Source organism: Leptinotarsa decemlineata, unplaced genomic scaffold (genome assembly GCF_025532065.1).
Source record: "Leptinotarsa decemlineata unplaced genomic scaffold, Ldec_3_MD MMD2_tig00078422_RagTag_RagTag, whole genome shotgun sequence".
NCBI classification, from domain to species: Eukaryota; Metazoa; Arthropoda; class Insecta; order Coleoptera; family Chrysomelidae; genus Leptinotarsa; species Leptinotarsa decemlineata.
This window is the reverse complement of record NW_027412747.1, coordinates 11,896,519-11,908,853: the sequence shown is the minus strand read 5'-3', so window position 1 is coordinate 11,908,853 and position 12,335 is coordinate 11,896,519. Positions and strand designations below refer to the sequence as shown.

At 36.9% G+C, this 12,335-nt stretch overlaps 1 protein-coding gene across 3 annotated transcripts in view; it reads left to right on the top strand.

Annotated features, from left to right (window-relative positions):
- The window catches only part of LOC111511146 (uncharacterized), a 541,917-nt gene that overhangs the window by 419,258 nt on the left and 110,324 nt on the right, over nt 1-12,335 (top strand). The window lies entirely within an intron of this gene.

Below are 12,335 nucleotides of genomic sequence, written 5' to 3'. Positions count from 1 at the left end.
GTGGTCTTTCAGGTCAGATGATAAGAATACGGCTCTGCCGAACTCTAAAAATTCGGTCTCCAGCGGGGCAGATACAAAGTATGTGCTCTGCTGTTTCATCATTTTCCAAACAGAGGCAACGCACACTGTCTTCCGATAGTCCGAGTCTCTTCATATGATGATTCAAATGACAGTGACCTGTAAGAAGACCTCTTAGAGGTCGTAGTTCATCCCTACTGTAGTACAACAACTGTTCGAAAGGTGAATAAACGCCTTGAAGTGAGCCAATCCTGAAAGATTCTGCCAGAAGTCTATAAATCTTCTTGCGATCTAGGTGTTCAATCTTTGTTTGGCAAAGCCTAAAACGATTCCAATGACATGTTCTGTTCCGATGAAGCTGCTTGCAGAACCCTCCTTTGCAAGGAAGTCAGCAGCCTCATTGCCTTCCAGGCCAGTATGGCCAGGAATCTAGACCAGAGAAAATCTGTTAAGTCTTCCTATCGAGGAGAGTCGTTTTTAGCAAGTGGCAACCAATTTAGATGTTGCTCCAAAGCCGCTTGAGAGGAAGATCAAACTAGTCTTTCTCTTGAAGATGATTACTTGGTGATCGAAACACGTGTCGAGGTGTTAAAATAACGGTTTGGTGTTAGGAAAAAAACTCTAGTAATATGCATTACTACACCAAAGTTTCCAAACAGTCCATCACAGGTACATTATGTATTATTATTATGTATTAGCATTAAACTACAGTTATATATTTTTCTGATGTTATATCCATGTAGTTAGACTAATCAGCCTATTTGAAAATTCAGAAGTCTGACACTGATACTAATAATTGTATGTTGAGCAACACAGGGAAGAATAAATGAGTAATTTTTGAAATTTTGAAATGGTAACAATAGGAAAAATAAGAAAATACCAGGAATCAATTTAATAACCTTCATTATGCACGTTAATGGTTCGTCCAGGTCTAGATGTAAGTATAGAAAAACATCAGCATAGTTTTTATAAATAGTCTCAGTTATTTCCTGATGATGTTGACTTGGTGAGCGAAACGCGTGTGGAGACAGCAAGTGTTTTCAATGGCTTGCTCCATTTCACGACATAGAGTCCAAATTCCACTTATTAAATAACTACTAGTATTGATGACAAAATGCGTAAAGCCTTGAAACTATGACATTCCTCAAACCCCTGAAAAAGACAATGGGCTTGTGTTTTCCAATGGTAAAAATAGTATTACGTATTACCTCGTGCTATGATCCCCAACTGCAGCGTAATATATCAAGCGACCATACAAAAAATATGGCACAAAGCACCCACGCTTTTTTCACAACAATACTAGTATTTTTCGTTCATTATTTCAGGCTTATTCAAAACAATATTTTCAACTTTTTAGTTCGATGTTCTTTAGTTTTGTTGTTTTAGTTTAGTTTTTTAAACTATATTTATTTTATCTAAACTTTGGGATCAATCAGCCGTATATTGTTTAGAAAAATATTTTCCGATTCCGGAGAGGGAGCCTGAAAATCAGCTGTCAAGCCCAAGGTAGTTGGCGCGCAAATGAGGGTTACAAAAAAGGCAGCAGGTGTGCGTGTTAATAATAATAATAATAATAATAATAATAATAATAATAATAATAAATGCTTTTATTGAAAGGTTACTCAGTACAAGGGATACTAATCTAACCTAACAAATGGCAGAATTCAATGTCTGCGCATGACGAATCAAGGCAGAAATTGCTCTTCCATCCAACCAGTAAGAGATAACTTATAATAATACACATTGTTTGCTTAATTAAAACTAGAAAGAAGAAAAAAAAAGGAAAAAAGGGAGAGAAGCAGAAGAAAAGTAGAAAAGAGAGGCAATAAACGAATAAATGAAAATTATATGTTCTATGTGTGGAAAATCATGTTACAAATATGATGATAAATTTGATGATTTCTTCATATTTATTGTAAAAACATATGTATAGGTGTCAACTGATAACTGTTATAAAAGAAGAGAACCGGATTGTAGCATGAATCTCTTCAAATTTTTCTTGAAACTACGTGGTGATAGGGATTTGAATTCAATGGGTAGCCGATTATATAAGTGTGCAATGTTATAAGAAAAAGAAGTTTTATGTTTAGGTGCAGTCAAGAGATGTTTAAATCTCAAATTTAGATTATGTACATCGGTTCTAAAGGACAGTTTCGTGAATAGGTAGGCAGGTTTCCCAGTGGATATGACCTTGTGGAATAAACTAGCAGAATGTAGTGTGCGCCTAGCATCCATGTTCAGCCACCCGAGTTGTTTCAAGTATTGAGACACATGCTCACGTCTCCTTACGCCCGTGACGAGTCTTATGCACGAATTCTGCAGTTTTTGAAGTCTCTGCCTGTCAGATTTCAAGAGTCCTGGACCATAAACAGTATCAGCATAGTTTGCATGAGATAGTACCAGTGCGTCGCAGAGTAATATTTTATTTGTTTTGTTCAAAAGATTTTTATTCGAGTATACTAATTTTAGATTCATATAACCCTTCCTAAGAATCTGAGAAACATGCGTAGTGAAACGCAGAGAATTATCGAGATAAAGGCCTAAATTTTTCGTGACGTTACTTTTTGGTAATTGAACCCCATCGATGGAAATGTTAATCAACTCGGTGCAACGATTCTTTGCATTTGGCCTACCGAAGAGCATGACACAAGATTTAGTTGGGTTTACAGAGAGACAATATTTACTTGATTCAGTTATCAGAGAGTGCAGATCATGACTCATTTGTTCTAGCGCAATATTGAGTGAGTTTTCATCGAATTGTAAATACAACTGTGTATCGTCGGCGTAACAATGCATAGAAGTTTGACGAAGGCAGTGTGAGAACTGAGAAGTATATAAAACAAAAAGAAGTGGACCTAAAATCGATCCTTGAGGGACCCCATTATTTATTTTAAGGGTATTCGATTTTTTGTTATTGAGTATAACACACTGAGAACGGTTTGTCAGATAATTTCCAAGCAGAGTGACCACGCTAGAGGCAAAACCCAGGTACTTCAGTATTGCCAGAAGTAGAGAGTGGTTAATACGATCAAATGCTTTGGAGTAGTCCAGCAATACTAGAAGACAAAGTTTATTATTGTCGATAGAACAATGTAAATCATCAACAACTTTCAAAAGAGCTGTTGTACAGCTGTGGTTTGGCCGGAACCCTGATTGACATGTAGGTAATATACTGAAATCATTCAAGTAGCTACGTATCTGCAAGTTTACAAATTTTTCAAACGCTTTAGATATGGCACACAAAATGCTAATTGGGCGAAGGTCAGTCAGACTCTCTGCATTGCCTATTAATAAAAATTTTTTTTTTTTCAAATGAAGAAATATATGTAAAGTTAGTTCGAATTATATCAAGGCTGTCCGCTAATAGATCAAACAATAATGCCGATATATCAAGGAGGTTACATATAGCGCCATCTGCCCGCGAATAGATCAAGCCATAATGTCGATAATTCTGTCAAATACAGATCCCGATATGAAATGAAAAGGAGAGTTACAAACAAACATACATACAGATGAAGCTAATATAAAACGTGTAAAAACTGCTGTTTTTTCTCCGGCTATCAGTTTCTCAGCTAGAAACAAACGATTATCGCAGTTCGCTTGAATGAAGTCTCAATTAAATCGCGCCCTAACGACCATTTTCCGCGACTTCATTCTTCCCCATCTATCAGCGTACCTGAAAACATTATAGAAATGTCTTCAAGTTAAGTTTGCATATTTGCGTAATCATCTCCGTACGTCCGAGTATTTAGAACATAATAAGCGCGGCTAAGATGTACGGGCTCGAAAATGTGAATAATTCATCTCTGAATGGATGCTGTGGGTATACAAGTAACCTTCATTAAAAGTAATAAGTAGGTAGCATAAAGTCTTGTACGACTGTTGAATAAATTACGCGAAAAAATCGATCAGAATTACTGGTTGCACATTTTTCTACTCTTGATTGGCTCGAATACGTTGCGGTGGGCGTTGAGATAGGGCTCGTTTCTGCAACTGTCGTTTTATGATCGTGTTTTGTTATATCAACAATTACTCTGAACGGAGCTACAGCATGTACCAAAAAAAGGCGAAACTGTAGCCTTGAACGTCTTCTGGCATTTGTGAATAATTCGCTTTGTCTTTCCACTCATCCTCTTTCATGTAAAACATTTAGGAAGCTTCCAAAGGAGGAAAAGTGTGCTTTGCAGTAAATATCTCGGTTTTTTGTTGGAATTTCTATAATTTTTTGTTGGAAGGTGGAGAAGTACTATGCCAAAATTCTGTAGAGTACACCATATTCATAAATACCATTACAAATCAGATATTGTTGAGTCAAACCTCAGCAAATATCCTTTTAGTTTCTTCTAAAAGTTGTAATGCCCATCCCCCGAATCTGTCGAATCCCCCGAAATACCAGACGGATTTTGATATGATTTTCATCAATTGATGGAATGATTCAGAAAAAAAATGTATGCGTAAGATTCATAGATGTTTTATACACATTGGTTGAACTATGACGATGTTATCCGTGTAAAGTCGGGGGGAAGCCAAGAAGATAATTTCATAAACACTACCCAAATCTCTTTAATATACGTATAACCAAATCAATCACTAGGTACATATTCTTCTTCTTTGAAATATCTACAGAAAAGTCTGTGAAGGAATAATCCCATCTTTTGAGGTTAGTTTACTATATTCATTCGAATTTTTGAAGAAATGCTCACATTTAATGTGATAATTGGTAAGTTATTTGGACTGATATAATTTCAACCCTAATCAAACTGAATAAATTAGTTACTCTTGGCGTTTTATGCACTTTATAATTACCCTTCACACCATACAATTCAAATTGATATCTCCGGAATTGTTGCAAAATCTATACTTATAAATGCGTCACATCTCTGTTTCTACATACTGGTAAGTCCCAGGAAGCTAAAATTTGGGATAAAGGTGCTGCTTAGGTCTTAGATGCGCAGTAAAAAAGGATTTTCAAATATTACATCTGGAAGGCCCCCAGTGAGGGTAGAAGGGGCGCGTTTACATATGAAAATTACCTTTTCATCACTGTTTCATATCAATACGCGTGAGGAAGAAAAGTTGCAATTGCGCTGGTTTTATTTTATGTGGTGAATCACTTTGAAGGATAAGGTTGCATTTTGTTTTGTTTTTTTTTTGGGGTATATCGTTACTCACCCATTTTCAACTTGAAACTGATGACATATTTCTTTCAGGGCGAATTTTATGAAAGATCCTAATATTAGTTGCAAACTGATGCAAACAGTAAGTAAAAGGTTTACGCTATTGAATTGTGTGCGGAGAGAATGGAAGAATCCAACCTCACACACAACTCAATAAAAATATTCTTGGACAGTCAAGCGGCGTTGGAAGCTCTTTGCTCCTACCGAACAACGTCTAAATTGGTAGAAAATTGCCAAAAACGACTCTCCTCGATAGGAAAACTTTACAGATTGTCTCTGGTCTGGATTCCTGGCCATACTGGCCTGACTCTCTTGCAAAAGAGGGTGCTGCAAGCGGCTTCATCGGACGAGAACCTGTCATCGGCATCGCTTTGGACTTTGCCCAACAAACATTGAACACCTGGATGGCACTCCAAGGCGTTTATCCACCCTTCGAAGCTTGATACCAAACAGTTGTTGGACTACAGTAGGGATGAACTACGATGTCTAACAGGCCTTCTCACTGGTCACTATTACTTGAATCATCATATGCACTGTCGGAAGACAGTGTGTGTCGCCTCTGTTGTGCCTGCCCCACTGCTGACCGAATCAGCTTCTTAGAGTTCGGCAGATCCGTACTCTTACCATCTGACCTGAAAGACCACTCACCATACAAACTAATCGTTTTCGTTAATAAGCTGGGTTTATTTGGCCGAGTGTGAATAGGTGTGAGCCACAATAAACTCTTGCAGGTTTCGGTGGAGGGTCGAATAGACCAACTCACTTTAGGCCTAACCTAACCTAACCTAACCTAAGTAAAAGGTGTTCCATTATTGAATGCTGATCCTCCTGCAGTGCGGTAATCTTTGAATGATTTAGAGAAAAATTCTTATATGAACACAGGTTCCCAACTGTTTCATTTCTGAGACATACGATGTTGAAATTCAACAAAAAATAACATGGTACATGCAAAGAATGCATAAAAACATTTTCCGTAGTACAGGTTTTCTTAATGTTATCAGTGAAGAGAAGTCACTGATAACACTTTTAACATGTCCTGCCATATTTATTATCATAATCATTATATGCCGCTTTCCTTTTCTCAAATAAATATTATTTTTGTAATTGCTCCCTTTCTAATGAAAATGTCTCCTGTTTTTTTTTCGTCCAGCCAACGGTTCTTAAGGTAGAAAATAAAATGCATTCTTTTGTTTGTCCCTAATCGATTTTTTCTCTCATTCTCAAGTTCACCTTCGATTTAGTTATTATCGTTGCCAACCTATACTATTCATATTCTAGTGCAGAACCAACCTGAAAAATGATATTTTCAATAAACTACTATATATTATCATTATCCAAAATGATCTACCTGCTGGAATGTTGTGAAAATAACATAAACACTCGTATATCATATTTAACAATTAGCCAATTAACACCACAACTTCAGTAAAATTGTCTGTAATAAATTTCGCAATGATCAGAGTTAGTTTGGATTTGAATGACGTTTGGATTTGAGTGATGCAACTCAGTGTCACTCATGAGCAATTGATTTATATCTTTAACAGAAATTCTGTAACAGAAAGGATCACAATCAAAATGTCTTGTGAGTGTTTTACAATTCCACAAAGTGAATATTCAATCTATTGTGTGATTCCTAAGACGAGTTGGACGATAGGAAGTTTCAGTTGTCCGGCCTTACGGTTCAAGCCACCGGTTCACACAGCGGTCGATTGAGTGTGTCGAGCAAACCACCCACGTCAACCCATTAGGCTACCGTCCTACCTAATTAAATACCCCGAATTAATTTTCAGAATACATTCACTCTGAAAATTCACTCTGAAATTCTCACTCTAGAACAATGTTTCGCTGTGTACGAACGTCGAAACAATATACTCCAGAATGATAATGTATATTAATCCATGTCTTGTCAGATCATTTCTGTGTATGGCTCTCCAGCTTCCTGAAAAATCGTTTCCTGCAAGTGGTCGTCGATGGATATCTCTCGAATAATTTTACCATCAACGTTGGTGTTCCCCAGGGATCCATATCGTCTCTAGCACTCTTTTTATTGTATATCAATGACTTATTGAAGTCATTTCATTTGGAATCCAAGACATTGGCTGCGGATGTACATCTTCATCGGCAGCAGGAGTTTCGAAATCTTAATGAGGATCTAGAAGTGATTTCGAATCGGGATGAAAGTAACCAGATTCCAATCTCCAGAAAGATAAATGTCTCCGAACTGGATATAACAATGTCAAGATAGACAATTCTGCCTCGATAAGTTTGTTGGGAGTTAAAATGGATACCAACATGTCTCGGCACAATCATGTCGCTGGAATTGCTAAGGCTGCTTCTCAAAAGCTTGGAATACTGTTTCGAACCACAACACTTTACACACCTCAGCAACTCAGATCAGATCTTCTTTGAAGTATTGTTCTCATGTATGGAGCTCCACCCCTAAGCATATCCTAAAGCTGCTGATTTCCATCCAGAAAAGAGCCATCCGCCTGATTGGAGACACGATAATTACTTGCAACCTTGATAGTCTGGAACATCGAAGAAAGGTTGGTGATTTGTCTCTCTTCTATGGATAATTTCACGGAAAGTGTTCAAGTGACTTGGCACATTTGATTCCACCAAAAGTGGTAAATATCAGATATACGCGACGGGCTGTAGCTGCTCATCGTTCTGAGTACACATCGTTCTAAGTACACCTCGAACTTTACTGTTCAAGAATTTGTTCCTTTGGAGAACTGCGTTTATGTGGAAAAAACTCCCTGAGAAGGTTTTTCCAAATAGATTTATTCTCCAGCGATTCAAATCCAATGTGAATCTCTACTTCCGCACAGACACCATTCTTAGAGCACCTGAAGAATTTTCCTGTGGTGCTAGTGTGCTATAGAATCTTCACAATAAATTTCATTCAAAACGCTACTTGCTGCATGGTGGCTTCATTAGTTACTGGTACATCAAACTATCCTACCTAACTTTCATAATTTGAAAGTATTAATGCCATCACAGAAGATGTTTTTTGACAGTTATTATTTGAAAGGAAAAAAACTTTCTGACAGCTCAATTTTAGTCAAATGTGTTGGCAACGATGGTAGTTAGGGACGGGTTTTATAATGATAGAGGTGTAGTTACATAGTTCCTAGGTGGTTAGTAAGAAGGAGTGTTGAATGCTCGTTGTGAGCGTGGTCTATGATCGATATACTACTATAGTCGACTATGGCTACACCAACTCCTGTATAACTTTAGATGAAGTGAGATTCATCTCCTGCTTTTTTTATGTTATATTGTGCTCATCATCGGAACTATTGGAAATATAAGGTAATTCCTGAAAGAATTGTACAAAGTTTGTTGTTTTTCATTCCACAATATGGGTAATGTAACCATATGATGGTAATGATAGGGAAGCCCACGATGCAAAATGGGGATTTACTCGAGCGTCATAGGCACATATTAGGTTGCAAAACTCAGATGATAAGAAGAAAAAAATGTTATAGAATATATACCTTTTCATCGGTGGAAAAAGCGACTATATATTTTCGAATATGTAAAAAAATAGTGTTGAATGGACATACTCGAGCGCGTCAGATTTTCTAAGGGGGTGTTAAGTGCAAAAAAAAAAGATCTCATTCAATAATTTGATGATTTCGATCTGATGTACAGAAAACATTCGCCATTTTGAAATACTCAAGGGCGTCAGATCAAGATATATATCGTTCATCTTTATATTCTAGACGTGCTGTCTCATAATCTGACGATAATCTAGAGGGATTCGCCTAATCTGACAAAAACATATTTTTGTTTAATTTTTTTTGAATCATTGAACTTAATTAATTGAAAAGCTCAGGAAATAGCATGCAAATAAATAAGTGTATGTTTTTTAAGTAGAATACTTGTTTTTATAAGAGAATAATTTTTTTAAAATGCTCAAAAAAATCAAATTTTTTATAATCAATTCATTAATTAATCATCATCTTCATCACGAACGAGTCTCTGTGATCAGCTGTGATGGCGTCATGGCAACAGAATTCAGAGTGGGGGCGGAGTAAGAGAGTAATAGATAGAGAAGAAGTGAAAGAGGAATAGAAACTCGCACAGAGAAATTTAGGTATCACACAGCTGCACGAATTAAATTTTATCGACGAATTTTTGTTATTTCGGCGAAGGAGAATGTCGAAATGATGTTATTTTTGTACAACTTTGCTGCCCTCCCCTTCCTTTACGTTACTCTCAAATTGTCAGATTACTGTAATATACACTTTTTAGCATGCAATTCACTCACCCTACCTTAATCTGACGCGCTTGAGAATTTCTGATAATCAATTTTTTTTTTACTAAACTGATCCTTTATCCTTCACGGGCGGCCTTGTAAATAGGGCTCATATTTGGTGGAGGTACTTTACCGGGTACAAGGTATCCCCCTGTATATTATTCTGCCGCGCTTTAGTAAATCCCGAAATCTCCGTTTGGGCTCTCCTGTTATAACGCAAATTTTCATAATTTCGTAAATTAGATCAAAACAAATGACTTACCTAATTCTTTTACCAAATAGATCTGACATCATTTATAAATCAGGAGTGTGTTGTCACATAATCTGAGAATAAGGTTACGAAAGTTCCTGAAATTTTTCAGCTTCGGAGAAAATATTGATTTCATTCATTTATTATTTCATGTACATATTCATATTTGATGTACAAATGAGCAAATAAACAGTGATTTCCGTTTATCTTAACATATGCGACTGCTTCTGCTTCTTCTTTGTTGATCTCGAAAAGTAAAGTATTTACATTTTCCACAAAATTCTAACGAGTTCTCATATATTTTCATTGTGTGTCTGAGCTTCTGTGTTGGGAAGTGTCATTCGGTACATCGAAATTAGGAAACTGAAGACAGAAGATATTGTTCTACAGTGCTCTACTTCTGTGAACAATTTCGTGAATTCACAAGAACCACACAGAAATGCTCTCCTGATGATGACCAAATTCTTTAAGCAATCTTGATCGAAACCTCATGCGACCTTTCCATACCTCCCTTAATTTAAAAATATTATGAATTTTAATGTTTCTGTATAATAATAGCATTTAATGTGTTACATAAGACGCATACACTTCAGTTTTTACATTTTATTGAATGGCGAGGAATCGACTTCGAATTCTCTGTTCAACATAAGAAAAGACAACAAAAGAAATTTACATTAATTTTTTTGTACATTGCTCACCAGTGGCAGGTGGTATTGGAATTTACCACAGGAATCATCCATACTTTTGAGTGACCCTGTATCTATGATCATGAAATAATCGTAGCGTAACTCTCATGATGACTTTTTCAATTTCCTTCCAAAGGATCTAATTCATTATCGCATACTTTTTACTTTTGTATCGGATCATCCGAGTTTGATTAATCAATTTAAGACCAGCGGAATGCGCTTAATATGCATATCAATTATGAGACGAACATCCTGCGTGTATTTTATTTCAGGACACGTGGTAGGGCAGATCCGAGAGATTGCAGTCCAGTTTCCAAGAGGGTATGCAAATTAACGATTTGCGCAACTTCGTTGTTTTCTTCTTGAATTCGAGGAGAAGATATAAAAGGAACGACGGCTACCCACTGAAATGAGTTGGTTTGTCATTTCGATTGCAGTTTTTTTGTCGCCCACAAATGCGGAATCGAGTTCTGTAAAAATGGCTAGCCCACACCTGATGGAGTTTTTTTTTTTTTCATTCGTCCATAGAGATATGAATCATTTTCAGAAAATAAATATTTCGAAATATAATCTCCAAACATTCAACCCTCCTAACGTACCTACACAGTAGTTTCTGGTAAATGCATGCTAAAAAACAATCACTTTCCTGGTTAATAGACATTGAATTGTACCGACAGACATTCATGAAAGATACCTCACAGAAGCTTCTCATTCATCCGACCCAGATTCATTGGTTAACATAAAAGGCTGCAGTATTTACAGAGCGGACAGATTAAATCGTGTCGGTGGTGGAGTGTGTATATATTTATGCAATGAGATCATAATCGATTCTGCAGTTCAACAAGATATTGCCGTGATCCAAGGCGTGGAGGCTTTACATGTCAGCCTTACCAAGGAAACTGTCAGCATATGATGTATCCCATGAAGCCAATGTCCAATTGATCAATTACTTAAATCAAGTATCGACTCTTGAAAACCTCATCATTCCTGTGACTTTTACTACACCAATATCACTTGGCCCATTAATAGTATACGTGACACAAATAGCGCCACGAGTAATTTCATGCATTTCGTTGCCGACTCAAACCTTTTTCAACTCATCACTGAACCAACTAGATTCCGAATCAACAACGATCCATCTGTTCTTGACCTCATTTTTACCAACGATGAAAACAACATCACAGATCATGGAATCCTACCACCTATTGGATTATCGGACCATGCAGTAATCTACGCAACTGTTCAGCTCAACATTCACATGCCAAACAAGTACGAAACCGAAGTTTTGAAAATAATCGATTTTGATCAGTTATCCGAAGAACTTTCTACCATCGATTGGACACAACTGTTTAACGCATGTGATGACGTTGATATCCTCTGGGAAAAATTCTACTCGACCGTAACTGCCTCTGCTGACAAGAACTCCCGCAACAAAATATGCCGGAAAAATCCTCTCAAACCATGAATCAATGCCGAAATAATGTCACTCGTACATCACAAAAAAATACTCTGGAAAAGAAACAAAAGATCAAAAGCCACAGAAGGTTACCAAGCTCATCGAAATTTCTCAAAACACTTGTTATCAACAATACGATCTCCACGTCATGAGTTCGAAGAATCTATTACAGACTCTGAAAACAATAAAAACCTGTACAAGTTCATACGATCTAACCTGAACACCAAAGTAAGCATTCCGCTCTTACGAAAACCTGACGGTTCCTTGTGTTCTACAGACATCGAATCAGCAGAGTTTTTGGCTGATTCTTCCACAATTCTTCACGGTCGAGCCTCGAGATGACCAATTACAAACAATTATATCAGAACGACTACGTGATAATCTGACTAATGTGTCGTTCACTTCGGAAAAAATTAAAAATAGTTTATTGAACATTAAATCGAATTCATATCCTGGTTTGGATGGAATGAGCCCCTTTTTTCTCAAA